Below are 16,890 nucleotides of genomic sequence, written 5' to 3' on the forward strand. Positions count from 1 at the left end.
AGCGGACATAAGCTCGCCTTAAGCTCGAGGGCCACTTACATGTGAACAAGGCTTCCGTACGGAAGCCGAAACGTCTTTTAATGTTCTAAAACCATTTTACCTTTGGTCGACGTTTCTGGTACTTTTTTTTCTTCATCATGCCTCCTCCCGACCAGACGAATCATCACCGAACTATCGATTTCTTGAACATAGACATAACCATCGCTACTGATCGCATTCATTCGTTCGGCCCTTGTCTCCCAATGTGCAAATGTGCACACGATGATATACATAAACGCACGTGATCGCGCTTAATTACCTTGCGCAGAAAACGATACCGTTCAATCACGGAGACCTTACCTCACTCGACATTGCACGCATGCCACGCAAGCAAACAGCTGCCCGTGGGGATTACTCAGCGGGAGGATTCGTGGAACGCACATGTCGCGATGTCCCCGTTCCAATTGTTACCGCACATTGCACTGTACAGGTGACGTACTGAAGCTTATCTGCGCGAGCGCGTACAAAAATCCCGAGGAGGACAGATGAATGGCAGCCGGTCTCTCTGTCCGGAATGCGCCGTAAAGCCAGAAAGCGTGATAGACACGACAGGCCGCTTGCGATTCCACGACCTTATTCCTCATTCGTTGTTAGCTTGCCGGCTTGCACGAAATTACGACGTTAAAAACAATTAAAAACAGGGCTAATTGGAAACATGGATCACTGTCCACAGACTTACTTATACGACAGGCCAATTCCAACGAACATGATATAGTACGAGAAAAAAAAAGAAGACAACGAGAGACACTCCGTAACACAAAAGCAAAAACAATCAATAATAGTCTGATCTACGAGACACTTGAAGAGCTCACTAAGGCTCACTAAGGCAAATCAAAAGCGTCATGAAATAATGTTCCAGTGGATACGGGGACATCGCCACTTTCCTGGCAACACAGCAGCTGATGAAGCCGCACGACAAGCACATCGCAAAGATGATATGGTTTCTATTCCAATATCGAAAAACTAATTGCGCGGCATTTTAAAGGCGAAATCTTTCAATATGTGTACGTGGTTTGACCAGAATTCTAAAAGCTGTGATTTATATCATGTAGATCCACTTATTGAATTTCAAATTCAGTTATCTTTAGACAGAAGTGTGGAAACCCTCATTTACCGATTAAGGCTAAGCACTGCTTACACCAAGCATTTTTTACACAGAATTGGCCGCGCTGAAACTCTTGAATGTTATTGTGGATTCTTAGATGAAGACATATATTACCTCCTTCTACAATGCCCACAGCACGACGCACCAAGACGCCGACTTAAATCATCGTTAATGACATTAGTCCACAGACCACTAAGTTTAAGGAATCTTTTGAGCCCGTGGCCAACAAGAGGTTTACAGAAGTGTGCTTTAAAAGCATTGAACATTTTTCTTGAAGGCAGTGGTATCCTTGGTCTTTGCTAGCGCATTTAAGCTTTGTTTTGTCTCAACGGCCCAGTGTATATTTATCTGCTTGTTGACTATTTTTGTCCTGGTTATGCTATGCAACGGTTGCTCTTCATTTTTTTAACATCATCGTGTGTACACATGCATATACGTGATCGTTGAATATGTTGTTTTGACTGTTATGTTATGTCTTGACTGTTACGCTAATTTGTATATTGTATGTACTGCGGGTTAGTTGTGCTTAGAAATTTGCACCCTACGTGCTCTATGTTAGACACCCCTGAGAGCTGACGAGTAATCGGTGCCTTATTTGTGCGCCAAGATCACCTTATATCATGTCAATAAAAGAAATGATGAAAAAATCTGGAGCACTTCCCCTATCGGGAAAATGGGGGCAAGCGAAGCTTGGCGTGAGCGTGCCTGACTTTCCTTCTTTCTTTCTTTCTTTCTTTCTTTCTTTCTTTCTTTCTTTCTTTCTTTCTTTCTTTCTTTCTTTCTTTCTTTCTTTCTTTCTTTCTTTCTTTCTTTCTTTCTTTCTTTCTTTCTTTCTTTCTTTCTTTCTTTCTTTCTTTCTTTCTTTCTTTCTTTCTTTCTTTCTTTCTTTCTTTCTTTCTTTCTTTCTTTCTTTCTTTCTTTCACATTGCGCAATTCTCCCTCTTAACTGTTTCCCTCCTCCACGCCGGGTATTGGACCTTCATAGACGCGATCAGCAGCGCAACACTTCAGCAGCTACAGGCAACAACGGCGGTCGTGCGTTCACATCCAGGTAACAATGAAATGTTGCAATGTTAAATCGCAAGTGACCTCGATAAAAGATTAGACCGCAGTATCAGAAACGGCTGATCGCCTACGGGCCCGCGATCGAGAGAGCATCGATTATCGGAAAACGGCGCGTACAAATACGCGCATGGCCGGCGCATCTTCGAGGGCCGCACTTCTGGACACTCGCCCGCATGCGCCGGGTTTCTCACGCATAATGCCGCCGCCGCCACTGATTCTGTAACTGATAACAAACGTCGCTTGAAAACGGCAAAGATGAAAGTTATCCGATGAATTTTTAAAATGAGCGTACGTAGTTGGAAACTTGCGCCAGCGAACGCGAGCAAAATTGTAGGTTTAAGCGTGAAATGCCTTGTTTATGCGCAGCATATGAGTGCATTCGCATGAACAAAGTCTTCTTTGTGTGTTTTGATATGTCTCATGCAAACGTTCGTTTGCGCGGATGGCGTGACAGCTGGCCCAGTCAGAGGAGAGACGGAGTACCTGCACGGACTCCATTCGTGTACGATCCGAGATAACAACAACTGCGGCCACGAATCCACGAGGTGAAAGAGGGTGCCTTCCTCCTCCCGCCTTTTTCTTTTATTCAGCCTAGAAGCGCGACGCACGGAATAACCTAACCAAAGCACACGTGTTAACCTATAACGAATGCACCGATTGTAAGCTAACCAAAATAAAAGTCGTTTTTGCTCAAACGGCGGCGAAATTCAGAACGGTATGGTGTTATGTGTGGCCTGGGGCATTATTCTTTCGATCGTGGATTATTGTGCTTGAACATTTTGAAGTTTCGCATACAACCGTATGACATTTTCAGTGTGTGATGCACATAAAAAAAAAGAAGACAGTGTGATGGCAAAGTCGCTGCGCATCTTAGAAACAAGCTCAGTGTTATAGTATCGCACACAGGCGCGTCTTGGCTGCTGACCCAAAGTCGCGGCTTCGATCCCGGCCGCTGCGGTCGCATTTCGGTGCAGGCGAAGCGCTAGAGGCTAGTGTAATTAAAAAAAAACATGGCTGATCCCTCCGCCATAGGAATCGGTATAACACGAAAGTGAAACATGTCTTCACAGAAGTAGTGCTTATTGTGTAGCGATATAATAGAGCTTGTACAATGTCTATTCGTGTTTGGCAGCTATAGCACCGTTTGACGTGGATGCACCCATGTTGACAGCATGTCTCTATCGCGACGACTAACGCCCATGATCATGATTAAACCGTTGTGGTGCTGACGGTGTGAACATATATTTGGACACAGCGAATCGTGAATCCCGCGTAAGGATGATATCAACAAGCTCATAATCAACACTGGTACCCGGTATGCACTTCTTCAAAGCGTCGTCAATTAAGGAGAGAAACGGCACGGTGTGCGCTTTCTAATAATGGGTAGCCGACGCCTATGCTCATGCATACATAACACACACTGCGCTTCAGCAACACGGGAGGTAGAGGTTCGTAGCCTGAGCCGCAAACGCGTGCATCCCGCTGACCTCTGTCTCGCAGGCGCTACTCTCGCTCCACCAAGGCACGACATTCGCCTGTCGAAATCGCGTCCTTTCTGCAACACATATTGCAGCAGTTTTGTTAGTCGGTGCTCTCGCAATTGAAGCAGTCGGCGGCGGAGAAATCCCGTTGGTGCATGTGGAAGTTGCACTACTCCGATGAGCCGACGCACGCTAACACGAAGCCAAAGGCAAAGAACGTAACTGCGTCAAGGGTGCCTCGGCGACGCCAGCGCGGCCAGTCTACCTCTCTGGTATCGAGACGCTTTAACCATGACCTCCGATATCGCGAGCAATCTCGGAGTAAGCGCTAGTAAGTGTCGATCGTGAAGCATTACATCTTTTCACATCTCACAGGCGGCGGTACTGCCCCGCTCCGCCCGCCGCGAAAGAGAAAGTGTGAAAGATATAAGGCGCGTTCGCGCCGTGTTTAGCATCTTCCGAGTCGGTAGGGCGTCGGGCGCTTGCCGTCGCGGCCGCAACATCGTGGGTTCGATTCCCAGCGGGATATCTTTTTCTTGGTTTTTTTTTCTTTCTCACCCGTTGGCGTCCATTTTATCAACGTCATATCCGTGACGGATGTACTTGGTGGACCCCGGCATAAAACACTTTCGTGTTAAAAAACAAAATTATGACGCTAATATGAAGCTGCCGCCTAATGTTATTGTACATTAAGACAATCGCACGCATCATATTCCAGTGGGACGGGTTAACTGCCATTTGTGACTATATCGAATGCCTAACCGTACGCATAAAGAAACAATGAAAAACATGACATACCTTCCTGCTACAGAGAAGACACTGCAATATCAAATCAAGACCACGCTGGAGGAATATTGCGATCTGCCCACAAAAGCGGCCGATGCGTTTTAGTTGTCGCTTTCAAGTATAACTGACACTTCCTGCGACGGTGGACGCGGCCGCATGAAGCTTCCCTGAGAAACCTTACGCTGTTGGCAAACTCTCGTCTGGGTTACCTGACCTTGCCAATATGTGGGAACCGAGGCTGGCTTTCAGTTCGGCCCTCAATGCACGAACAACAAGGATGCGGCCAAGCAGTGCGAAGCCGAGTGCGGCTTGGCGCCGTCGCCTTTTACAAAACCGTATTCTGCCTCATATGGTCGACAGCGCACCGCGCTTGACACCTGTTGCTGTAACAAGACAATCGGCGCGTTGTGTTTTTTGCCACCTCGCTGCGCAAAGCAGAGAGTCGAGTATTTTTTAACAGTGTTGGTCAGTCTATAAGCAAAAGGTCCCAAACAAAGAGCCGAGCTTTCGAGGAATACGTCCTTGACCTGGTAGTCTTCGCTAACGAGTAAAAAAAGAAAAAAAAATACAAAAAAGGAAAGAAAGAAGGGAAAAGCCTCGAAGGGTTCCTTATGTACTCGCCTAAGACGACCTGAAGGAGGAAGCCATCCACTGTGGCCTTTTTTGCCGTGCACTTCATGTTACACTAAAGCTGCTTTATATCGCACTAACGCTAAGAAAGAAAGGAAGGAATAAATTGAGTGCAGGTGTGCGCATATTTTCATTTGGCGATATATATATATATATATATATATATATATATATATATATATATATATATATATATATAATTATATATATATATATATATATATACTCAGGCAAAGAATTTGAGAGGCACCCATGTACGCGCAGTTACAAACCGCTCTGTAATTTTAGGTTCTTTTTTTACATTTTTTGAAATACTTCTTTTAAGTCGTGATATTTTTATTTTCTCTTCATATTTTTATTATTTGTCTTTTTTTCATTTCCTATTATACTTTTCTGCTTCGGCGGCGCGAACTGTAACTACATGCAACGTTTTATCTGTATGTCTTATTTTATATTTCCTATTTTTTCTTTCTTTTTCTTCCTTCCACTTCTTGATGTTTATTTTTTATTGATCTTTATTTTTTGTTTCGGCGGCGAAGGTTTCGGAGTAATCCAGCATGTGTCTCTGCAGAAGAAGAAGAGCATCGCGTGGCTCAAGGCGCGCTAAATTGGCGCCTAAGGCGAGGTTGAACAAGGGACGACACTCATCGCATGAACGGGCGCCCTAAAAGAAGCCCGAGCCTCCACGTTTTTTATTACAACGTGTTTCCTTCACATTATAGAAACGGCGCGTCGACGCTGGCGGCCTTGAACGGTTGGCGGAAAGGGACGCAGAACGTTCGCCACGCTATCGTGCGGAAGAGCTGTCTTCCGGGTAGATAGCGCTCGGTATAGGTTGCTGGCACGCAACAGCCGCCAGGAAGACGCGCGCATAAGGTCAAGAAAGCGAATGCCGCGAACGATGTCATATTCAACAACAAAGCAAAAAGAAGAGCAAGACGAGGGCACATTAGATACTCTCGTTGCCCGAGCATCGTCCCCCATAACGTTACAAACACAAATACCATATCGACAAAATGCCATTTAGGACGACGGGATAGGTCGACCTGGCGTACAGGACGCTAACAAACCATTTACGTTAAAAGAACGCTAAAGAGAAAAACGATTTTTTTTAGTATTAGTAAATTACTGTTTTACAACACCGAAAGCAACACTCTTACTGTGGGAAAGACCTTGAGGAAGACGCTTGAGGTGAGAGAAGACGCAAAAAAAAAAAAGAAAATACGGGTGGCGACGCCACCTTAGAGTTCCCGCACGAGCTCGCCGTGACGTCATAGATTTTGACGACATCTGGTAGGTCCTATACGTAGTCATTTATCGGCATGAATTGTTTAGTTTGTGTTGTGAGAGACTCAAAGCATTAACATACCAAGTTTGACAAAATTTCATTGAACCAATGTGGTCAAAACATGAAAAAAAAAACAGACCGAAATTCGTGACGTCACACTGACGCTCACGTGCGGAAGTTTCGGCGCAATATTGAAACATGAAACTTTGACATTCATTTCTTTTAATAATTATCGTACGGTGGCGAAATTAATGACAATACATATCTGAACGAATAATTTATCGGTCAAAACCGGTTTATTGTTTCCCTTTGGTGTCCTTTTAACAACAGCCATCAAGCAACTGCCCGTTCAAGTTCAGAAAGCTTCACCGTTTGGAATCGTATGCGCTTTCAGAAGAAACAAAACGCGAATGCGACAGGCGCTGTGTAGTGCTGACCACATTTAGAACGAGCGAGCACTAGCAAAGAAACAACACACGGTCATCATACATGTGGGAGGTTCACCGCTTCAGCCGCTCACCAAATCTCCAGCACGCAGTGAAAGTGAACGACAGCTCAAACTCTTGCTACCGCGTCGCTTGCTTTTTTTTACATTTTAAAGAAGTTTTATTACTTCATAGCAATGCTTCCTGTTGTGAGTTCTGTATGTTCTAGTGGTTGAATGTTATGACTCCACAGCTCCCAATCTTGTTTTACGCCAGCAATTCCAGCAGTTCAAATGTTTATTATGTTCATTTTGTAAGGTTGGTAGTGACCGTGATACGAACACTTAAAAAAAGAGGACGTGTGAAGCGCGTTTATTCTTAGCCATTGTCCACGCAGCTCTGTGTACTTCGTGGGAACTTCTTTAAATGTCAGACGATGAGAGCCGCGTGCAAAACGTATTCGCGCCGCTCTCACATGTTACGACGGCACAAGTCATGAATAAACATAACGACTTCGGTAAGCATTTCTCCCTGTTAGGCCAACCGGGGTACACAGAATTTTACGCACACTTCGACGTGGGAGCGGCCCGCGACGTGCTAGGGCGCGTTCCGAGGAACCGAAATAAAGTTTATTCATCCATCCAGCCATCCATTCGTCTTAATACTTCGCGCGATGAAAACACTTTAGGCAAATGAATCAAATACAGCATCTGTAGCGATGAGGAACGAACGCTACAGTGGGTCACCCTGTCTAGTAACGCCTGTGTGTCACTCTGTACCACGCCTTGCTATTGGACGCTGCTCGTGCTCGGAGTCCGTTAATTGAGCTGTTGGTTGAACGCGCAATAAACGCTTTTACGCAGCCGTTGTTTTGCACATGGTTACCACATGCAACACTGAATCTCCGCACGCTTCTCACGCTATTCATGCTGTCGCCTATATTCGCATTTCACAAGACATGCTTCATCAGCAATGACGTGGATGACTTGCAAGCATTGTACGAGTACACGGTGAACAGAGTGTTAGGACAACGCTTCTCCTTCTTCGTGTCTCGTGCGATCGGCTGTTCATGTTACTCAGTAATGAGTAGAAAATTAGTCAAATTCTTTACTCTACCACAATCTGTGATGACTGCTAAACGTAAGCGCAGAATTCAACCGTTAAATTTAAGCTAATATAACGACACTTCCCTGGCTGCCTCTTTGATTGTTCTTAAATATGAAGATTCGTACACTGTATACGGTTTTGAGGAATGAATTTTACTTATTTGAAAGCTCTACCTATACCGGCCGGGTATCTGCCTTCCAGTGCTTTGAAGCCTAAACGCCAGGCCGCGCTTGTGTCTCCGTTTCAGTGCGGTATTGTAGATATACGTATACACTTCTAGATATACGTATATACACAGTGTAGATATACGTATAGAAGCAGCCCTGTGCTACGCTGCATTAACGCAGTTGTTTCTTTGTATAGGCATGAGATTTTGGAGCAGCGAAATTTTATCCTTTGCTATATGGACTTGCGTCACTTATTATGCATGCTCCTCTGGTTTTGCATAACCTGGCATTGAAGTCTATACGATGTCTGCTTTACACGGATTGCTGTTCACTTCGCCGCCACGCACTGGTGGCTCTTGAATTTTGTACACATGTAGATATATAGGACAAAGCTAAACTAAACCTGGAATCAATGCATATTAACGTTATAAATGTTAACTAGCGCATCAACGATACGCACAAAGGCAAGACGTTTGACTTAAAGCGGTTATTCGAACTGACACGAACACGTTAATATGCAATGAGGGGGAAAAAGCTTATTCCTCCTTCTTGCATATTGCTCCTTCCTCATTTCATTAATATGCAATGAGGAAAAAAAAAGTGTTTAATATTATACTACGTGTTCTGCTTTAAAAAGAGGCCTTGGGCAGGACATGATTGATTTCGCGAGGCCGTAGTGGCAGTGAAACGCGTCCGTTCTTCTTTCTCGTAGAGTACATATCGCTGGCCGCGAACACTTAACCGGTCTCCTTTGTACTTGCACGCTGACATTGCGAACGGCGCGCGTGGAAAACGGCATCGCACGCAAAACGAAGGTAACCGCGGGTGTGCTCAGCTTCCGCCATAGAGCGAATGCTTACGCAAATAACCTTTTTTCTTCCTCGACGTCCAGACGACGAACAGACAGTCGTCACCCCTGATTAATGAAATCCTGCTCTCGTATAATCAAGCTAGATGTAACGACGCGCTCCCGTATGGAGGCAGCCCTCAGAAATGGTTTCTTTCTCGTGAATACGCATAGCGGATCACGACGTCTCGCGGTGGTCATTTAGTAGGATCTTTGTATGATCGTACAGAAATACATAACGTAGGTCGCGGAATATTACGCTGCACGGTCGTAACAATGAGGGGGGAGGGGCGGACACTAACAGAGGTGCAGAAAAACGCAACAAGTGCAGGCGCTCACCTTTTCTGGTTGTGTTTTTCTGAGCCTCCGTTAGTGTCCCCACTTTTACGCCCATGCAGCGCAATATTCCGCAACCTATGTTAAACTCGTATCAACTAGCCTAAAGGAGTGCTTTATTGAGAAATCAATAAGCGCTTCGTAAGGTTGTTAGTATTGCGGATTGATCTGCTACTAATGAGAGAAAAAAAAATTTTTTTAACAGCAAGTGGTTCCTTGTATCTCGTATCCGAAACTGTCGTCATCATAAACGGGTATGCGCCGCAGAAATTGGGTAAATCCCTCTACTCACCACTGGTTCACTAAAAATGAAGACAAAAGACTATCGTCGTCAGACGAGTATGTGCCACTGTGCGGCCTATCAGAAGACTATCATCATCATAAACGGGTATGTGCCGCAGAAATTTGTTAAATCGGACGCCTCACCACTGGTTCACTATAAAGGAAGAAGGCAACATTTAGCCCAGCAAACAGCTGCGAAGCGACGGCGGCGAGCCGAAGACCCCGAGTACTTACAACGAGAGAATACTAGGGAACGGGAAAGGCAACGGCGGCTGCGAGAAGACCCCGAAGCGATGCAAGGCCTCCGCCAACGACGACGTGCCCGTAGATCTATGAGAGGTGCGCACACTCGGTTTCAGTGCGAGGTTCTGTCTCTGCAGTTTGGACATCCGTGTCGTGTCTGTGCCTGCCTGTGGTTTAACTCGACCCTCTCTGCGCTGATAATCAACGGACAAGCAACCTAGCATAATCTAGCTAAAGCCTAGCAACGACCTAGAAGCAAGCTAGAAAGAACCCTCATCACCTAGCTAAGGCCTAGAAACAACCTAGAAGCAACAAAATCAGTCTGCACAACCGTCCAGTTTCGCGGTTTCAAGCTTTGCGCGGTTTAGTGCAAGCTTCGCCAATGTTTTTTTTTGTTTTTTTTTTTGCTTAAATATTGCAATAGTATCCAGGGAACACGAACTCATTCTGCTCCTTCTCGGTGATGGAAGCAGGTGCACACCATTTAATACGGCCGCATTTGCATCTTCGGAAATGCAGCCGCATTTTAATATGGTCGAAACGCTACAAAAAGGAACAAAAAAGAAAAGAAAGGAAACACCCGTGGGCACTTTAACGTGCATTTCGAGGCTCGTTAGAGTGCCCCACGTTGCCAGCAAATTAACTCGCGGTCTCCCACTACGGCATGGCTCATAATCGTGTCGTGGTTCCGGCACTCAAAATTCAGATTTTCATTAACCTTTAAAATAGAAACAAGGCCGACCAAAGTGGAATAAAGTGCGGTCAAGGCCGTGGAAGTGGGTAGCGGTAGCCAAAGAGCTCGTCTCGCGCTAAAAAACTATGTTCTGCGTACCACAATTGCTGTTTCATGACGCTGAGAACTATACTATACCACTGTACGGCAACCTTTGCGGCAGCAGTGGCGTAGTGAAATTCACCGCTGTATCAGCCCGCTGGAGGTAAGCGGCGATGAATTTCTGTAGCATGAACGACATAATATGGAGGAATGTAGGAGGTAAAGTGCGCCTCCGCATAGATATGCACTAGCAGCACAAATGACTGAAGAACACCTGACGGAAATTGGAAAAAAGAAATGATGATTTACTTTGTTGCTCTGTTCCAGCACAGGTGCGCCTAATGCCCTGGTGATAATAATTCTTGGTGTGTCGCGTCCCAAAACCACGATATTATTACGAGCGACGCCATATGGGAGGGCTCTGGAAATTTTGACCATCCGGTGTTCTTTAACATGCACCTAAATATATTGTACACGGGCCTCTAGCATTTCGCCTCCATCGAAATGCGGCCGCCGCAGCCGAGATTCGATCCCGCGACCTTCGTGTCAGCAGTCGAGCACCATGACCTGTAGACTACCATGGTGGTTAATGCCTTGTTGAAGCGATATCCTTTAGTTCTTTCATGCATACCGTACGCTCAATCGAAAGAAGGCTAGAGTATTCAGACCGCAACGGTTGATATGAAATTTCACCGTGTGAACACAGAAAAGTAAATCTGGGCACAGGAAATTAGACAAGACAAGCATGTGCGCAGTCGCCGATATGATGTTGCATAAAGAAAATAGAAAGAAAGGACAACGATGACCTTGACGTAGTTCATGGTTTTTACCTTGTTAGAGCGACTGATTCCAGTTGCAGCCATCTTATCACTGCGCACGCATTTCTTTCTCAGCCAGAAGTCCAGAAGTTCAATAAAGACTGCTTAGCCACATGAAATCCTTGCGGTGCCGTCAGAGGGTCGACAGTGAGACCGGTTAGAGATTAGCGTACTTTAACGGGGATCAGCAAACGCACAGGGCGACTCGGCGATGGGATGGCCCTGCCCTTATTGTGTCAGACCGGCCCAACAGCACGAAGGGCCATCCGAATGCATTCGCCTGCAGCCGCGTCGAAACACAAAACGCACGTCGGCGCACGGTGATTGCGTATACGCATGCCTTTGTTTTTTAGGGGCGAAGCTCCTTAAGGCGGCACCCGTTCGTCCCTCGTCGTGCTCGTAGTAGTGAGTAACAAGTCTTACCCTTTTGACCTCCAAGGTGGTGCCGGTGGGAGATTTCTCCTGTGCGTTGTTGAACAATAAAAAATTCGCAGCGTGCGCGTTAACTAAAAGCCGAATTCTTCTGTCTCTGTAGAAGTGTAAGTGTTAGCTGAAAGCCGACTTCTTCTGTCTCTCATTCCCATTAGCAGCCATTGTTTACCTCCAAGGTAGTGCCTGGTGAGATTTCTCCTGTGCGTGATTAAACAATAAAAATTTTGTTCAAAACGCCGTTGATTGATGAAATAAACCAACGAAAGACGCCAGATGTTTTGTAAAAACAAAACGAAAGAACGCCAGATGTTTCTAAAGCAAAACGAAAAAGACGCCAGCTGCTTAACGAAAGACGCAAGGTGTTTTCTAAAGCAATGGTTTTCTAAACAATGAAAATTCACAGCGTACATGTAAAATTAAAGTGAGCTGCAAGTCGTCATAACTCATCGAACCTTTAGTGTAAACGCGCCCGATCTCACGTCGGTGATGATGTACTGGGCAGAATTCACGGAAGATTCACGGTTTACCGATGAACCTCCGCAGCTTCGCCCACTCATCATCATTCACTCCGTGGATATGCTGTGATTTTTTTTTCCCCTCGTTCAGCGAAGCAAAATAAAATTGTTGCGAAACACGTGGGGCGAGGGAAAGCAGGAACACGATAAAGAAAAAAAGAAAGCAACTAGTTATTTTGAAACAAATCGCTCAGGACTAGCGTGCGCGCGAACAAAGTAGAGCCACAATGTTTGCTCCCGCAACGCGGAAAGCGAAATTTATAGCGGAACAAGAGCAAACATGGGAACAACGTCTTAGGAAGGAAAAACCAGCGAAACGAGGAGTCGTTGCGAGCGAGTGTACGCACCTGTGAGTGCCGGAGTTCAAGGCCACAGCCGGAGCACCGCAGCTCGTCGTCCACCGAAACGGTCAGCTGATCTCTCCGTCGCACAACCGTCGCCCTCGGCCCAAAAAAGGTCGGCTAGGAAGGCTCTTTTCAGGCGGTTTACACAGGCGACGCTTTGGCAGGATGCCCCACCCCTGCTGGCTCTCCCTCCCCACGAGCCGGCTGCGCAGCACGAATCGCACTCGCGTCTTCCACCCCAGAACAGCGGACGTACGACCGGCAGCACGTAGCTACATCCACTCGCTCAAGCAAGCTGTGCGCGTGTGTCGTGCGCGCTCTCTACGGAGTCCTCGCGGGCGCTTGCGTCCGTATACGCGGCGGCGGCGGCGGCGACGGAGGCGACGCGCAACGCGCGCAGCGGCAAACCGTCGCGCCGCTGCCAGCCATTGTCTTGTTGCGAAGTTCCCTGACAGAGACGGCGACCACGAGGACGACGGCGGCTGGTTAGGCTTGGGCTCGTGCCTGTTCGCGACACCCGCAGGTCGGCGGAGGTGATTAATGCGCCTTTCCCTGCCGCCTCCTCAGTCCGTTGTTTGCTTCTCTTTCCTCGTGCCGAGGTCCCCGGTGAGCTTCTACTACTTCAACCGGCAATCTCTGCCAAGAAGGCGCGCTCATTAGTGGCCGCTAGTGTTGCCGCCGGCGCTGCGAAGACGCAGGATGCCTATACATTTTTTGAGAAGACGGTTTGTTCCTTGATTGACGCCCCGCGACCGCGCTCGGGGGCGAATGACGCAGCAGCGTGTGCCGCCCGTTATTACAGAGAGAGAAAGAAACGAATTGCAGAGAGACGTTCGCAGAACAAACGAACAGTGATGACGTCGATGGGCCATGACCGTTAAAGTAAACCTCGTTACTGAACCGAACATGTCGCGTGCCACCGACGGTTTTGCCACACAGTGCGACAATATCGGCTCTCAGCCCAGTCTCCGGAAGCCCAGTCACTCGGGCGTGAGTACGTTACGTGGTAAAGAAGTCTCGTCCTCGTAAGGGTAATCGGTCGAAGTATCATTTTGAACCTTGGCATAGGTCGGAGGAGCCCTGCGACTCCTTCCTCGCCCACCTAACTGATTATTTCTTTTCCCTCTTCCCTCCATTTCTCTTCGCCATTGAAAGCAGGATCGGTTAGATCCAAACTACTTGCCCAGTAGACGTTGGGTCATACATCCCGAAAATTTTCGTTACGGGCTCTATCCGCTAGAGTTTTCAGGAGTCTGCAACTGTTAAAAACATTTACATCTAGCACTGAGGGTAGTTATTACAACGAGCATTGATGGTAGTTATTTAGAAAATCTACTTGTACTCCTTCACTAGAGGGTTTCGTACGCTTGTTCTTTGTGGCCCATCTTCTGTAGCACTTAATAGGTGCTGACGATGAACGCACCCAATTAAGCATCTCGCTACATCATTGGAAGTGCCGATGCTGCCACCCTTGCAAAGCTGTGTAGGCATTCTATACGCGGCACAGCGTGACGACGGCCCGAGTGTCTCAAGTTTCTCGAGCAGGTTTTAGAGGGGCCATTAAGTTTGAATATACAACTGAGCGCAATAACCATTTGAGGACTTTCGCAAGAGATTGTAGCCCAATTATTCGTCAAAAACTCAGAAAGAGGAAACCATAAAAGTCGCGAATGAATAAACCACAACCGCTAAAGCAAGCACCCGCGGCTTCTCCGGTTGCAGTGCTGCACAAAACACAGGCTTTCACACTGGTTGAATTTGACAAAACTGCATTCGCCATTATCTGCTAGGACTACACGTCATCGCAATAAGAGCACACCTGAAGTGTAAAGGGTTCGCACAAGCAGCAGGTTACAGGGACATATACCATGCTCAGAATTCTTGCCCCTTCCGCCGATTGCTGAGCTCTGCCGCACGGCGCCAGCCCTACCCGACGGGAAGAATTCTCAATTATATTTTTTTTTTTCGATACACAGACCGATTTTCAACAAGTTGCAGTTGGCAAATTTGAGCGACTGCACCCTTCTAATCAAAGTCACAGTTTCGCCGCAACGGCGAAGCAATGATTGCGATAGCAATAAATTGTAATGTAACGCGCAGAACGGAAAGCAGCTCGAAATTGCCAGCGCATCGCTCGAGCCCGAAGGACGCACGAAAAGAACGCACACAGGACGAGCGCGAACTAATGCGTCACAGCTCGACACTTGAAGCGCACTGCTCAACCATAAAGCAGGACGCACGAAACAAACGAACAGGCACACGCAAGACGAGCGCGAACTAATTGTCACAGTTGTTACTTCTGTTTGAACAGCGCGCTCCTTTCGCAAACGCGGCCGCTGCAGCGAGCGTAAGCGAGCGAAGCACCCCACCGGCCGCCCCTTCTTTCCTTGAGATAAGCGCACGAAAGCGACGACGCCCTGTAGCAACGTTACTAGAACAAACTCAGTTTCAAAGCTCCGTATCTCCGCCAGCGGAGGAGGGTGGTCCGAACGGCGGTCGCGAGAACTAGCGGCGCTGCAGTTCCGTCTTGCGCCACTATCGGCGCGTCGTCTGCTGCCACCAACCTGGTTCTAGAAACGTTGGCTGCCACGGCATAACGCTGCGGTCCGCCGCGCAGTTGCGCAACTTTCTTATTGTACTAGTTAGGTGGATATGCATAAGGTCGTCTGTATGCATTGGCCCGTGTGCGTTGTTCATTGATTGGCTAAGAATCGATGTTCGGTTTATGTTGCCATGCCCACTTCTTGTTTTATTTTGATGTATTCGGGTTTGACCAGCAAGGACGGTTATGAACGCTCGACGCTGTCCGCGAAACAGTGTTCGAGAAGCTTCGCGATTGTAATAAATCGTTTTGGTAACTTTGCGCGCTGCACGAGAATGTTCCAGCTTTGTCGAGAGATAACGCCGCCACCAGCGATATCGGTGGAAAGTTCGATAGCGCCTGTATAAAAGCCGACGCGCTTGACCGCTTGTCAGTTGATCGACGGTCGACGCTCTGTTCGCCGCTATCAGTGTATTGCTGTAGTTTGTCTTTCTGTTTCCCGGCCACAAGTTCGGCCAAAAAAAAAGAGTTTCATCTCGGACCTGCTGACTGCTGCCTTCGTCGACGTCACGACCCTGTGACAATATTTGAGCTGTCTACAGTGCGCTTAACTTCAAAGCATAGGAGTTTCTAAGCGAATGAGGGTTTCAAGAGTAATTTTTATAACTACCACCACAATTTTAGCCGCTGCCGTCTTATCTAGACCAAGAACAACCCAACACGTTTGTAAAAGCTTTTATAGTGCACAAAGAAGCGTACTTACTCGAGATACAAAAAGTTTCTAGAAAAACAGTACTCATGTTTCTACAATTTATTGAAAAAAAAACTTTCTCGAAAAACATCACCAATGCTTTGCAAGGTTTACAAGACACGTTTTCGCGACTGTTAAAGGAATACTGACCGAAAATCGGAAAAGTTGTCAAGAACTCGGTAAATGAAATCTCAGTGTGCAATTACATCGAATAGATGTCGTCTTTGAGCAATTTTTTCAGCGGATAGTTGTATTTTCGGTGTCTCATCTTTCTACGTCGCATCCTTCTACGGTGCCTTAAACAATTAGAACAGATCGGCCGTGATGTGAGCATCGAGCAGTTATTCGCGCGTACTCTGTCGTTAGAAGAGTCGTCAGTATTCAACTTGGCCCTCAAGAGCTCGGAATATCAGCATCAACTTTGGGCTGTCCAGAGAGCTTGCGATGCGGCGGTTAGGCTAGGTCTAACTGTCCCCACGTGGGAGAGGCCCGCGGTGTCACCCTAAGGCGTGGCACTTCTCCGGATCTTTAAATAAAGTTCTCCGTACCGTACCGTACCGAGCAGATGTTCCATGCCCGCAAAACTTTACACTGTACGACAGCCGTTTGCGTTTCGTGCTGTAGCCGTTCACTACGCAGTTAAACTGCTCGTCAACTACAATTATCTTTTGCACATTAAGTCTCCGTTCCCGAAGCAAAGTGTGGGATTGGGCTAGTTGGTATTCCATTATTAAACTGCTCAGCGCAAAGAATTTGACACGGTACACATAGAAAAGACGAGGACCAGCGCTGGTCCTCGTCTTTTCTATGTGTATCGTGTCAAATTTTTCCGCTGAGCAGCCCGTTCCCGAGCCGGCGAGTGTAAAATATTCCGCCCATCTTGTTCGATACCTCGTCGTAAAATCTCTCGAA

The 16,890-nt window shown here is 47.0% G+C and overlaps 1 protein-coding gene across 2 annotated transcripts in view; it reads right to left on the reverse strand.

Moving 5' to 3' along the window:
• Nucleotides 1–16,890, reverse strand: part of LOC119395918 (sulfotransferase 1C2) — an 89,989-nt gene that overhangs the window by 36,083 nt on the left and 37,016 nt on the right. The window contains exon 1 of one of the 2 annotated variants that reach the window (XM_037662936.2): nucleotides 12,689–13,026. The exons of the other annotated variant lie outside the window; for it this stretch is intronic. The gene's annotated coding sequence lies outside the window, so the exon portion shown is untranslated. Of the gene's footprint in view, nucleotides 1–12,688; nucleotides 13,027–16,890 lie in introns of those variants that run through there. 2 annotated transcript variants of the gene reach the window in all.

This window comes from Rhipicephalus sanguineus, chromosome 6 (assembly GCF_013339695.2).
Source record: "Rhipicephalus sanguineus isolate Rsan-2018 chromosome 6, BIME_Rsan_1.4, whole genome shotgun sequence".
Lineage (NCBI taxonomy): Eukaryota > Metazoa > Arthropoda > Arachnida > Ixodida > Ixodidae > Rhipicephalus > Rhipicephalus sanguineus.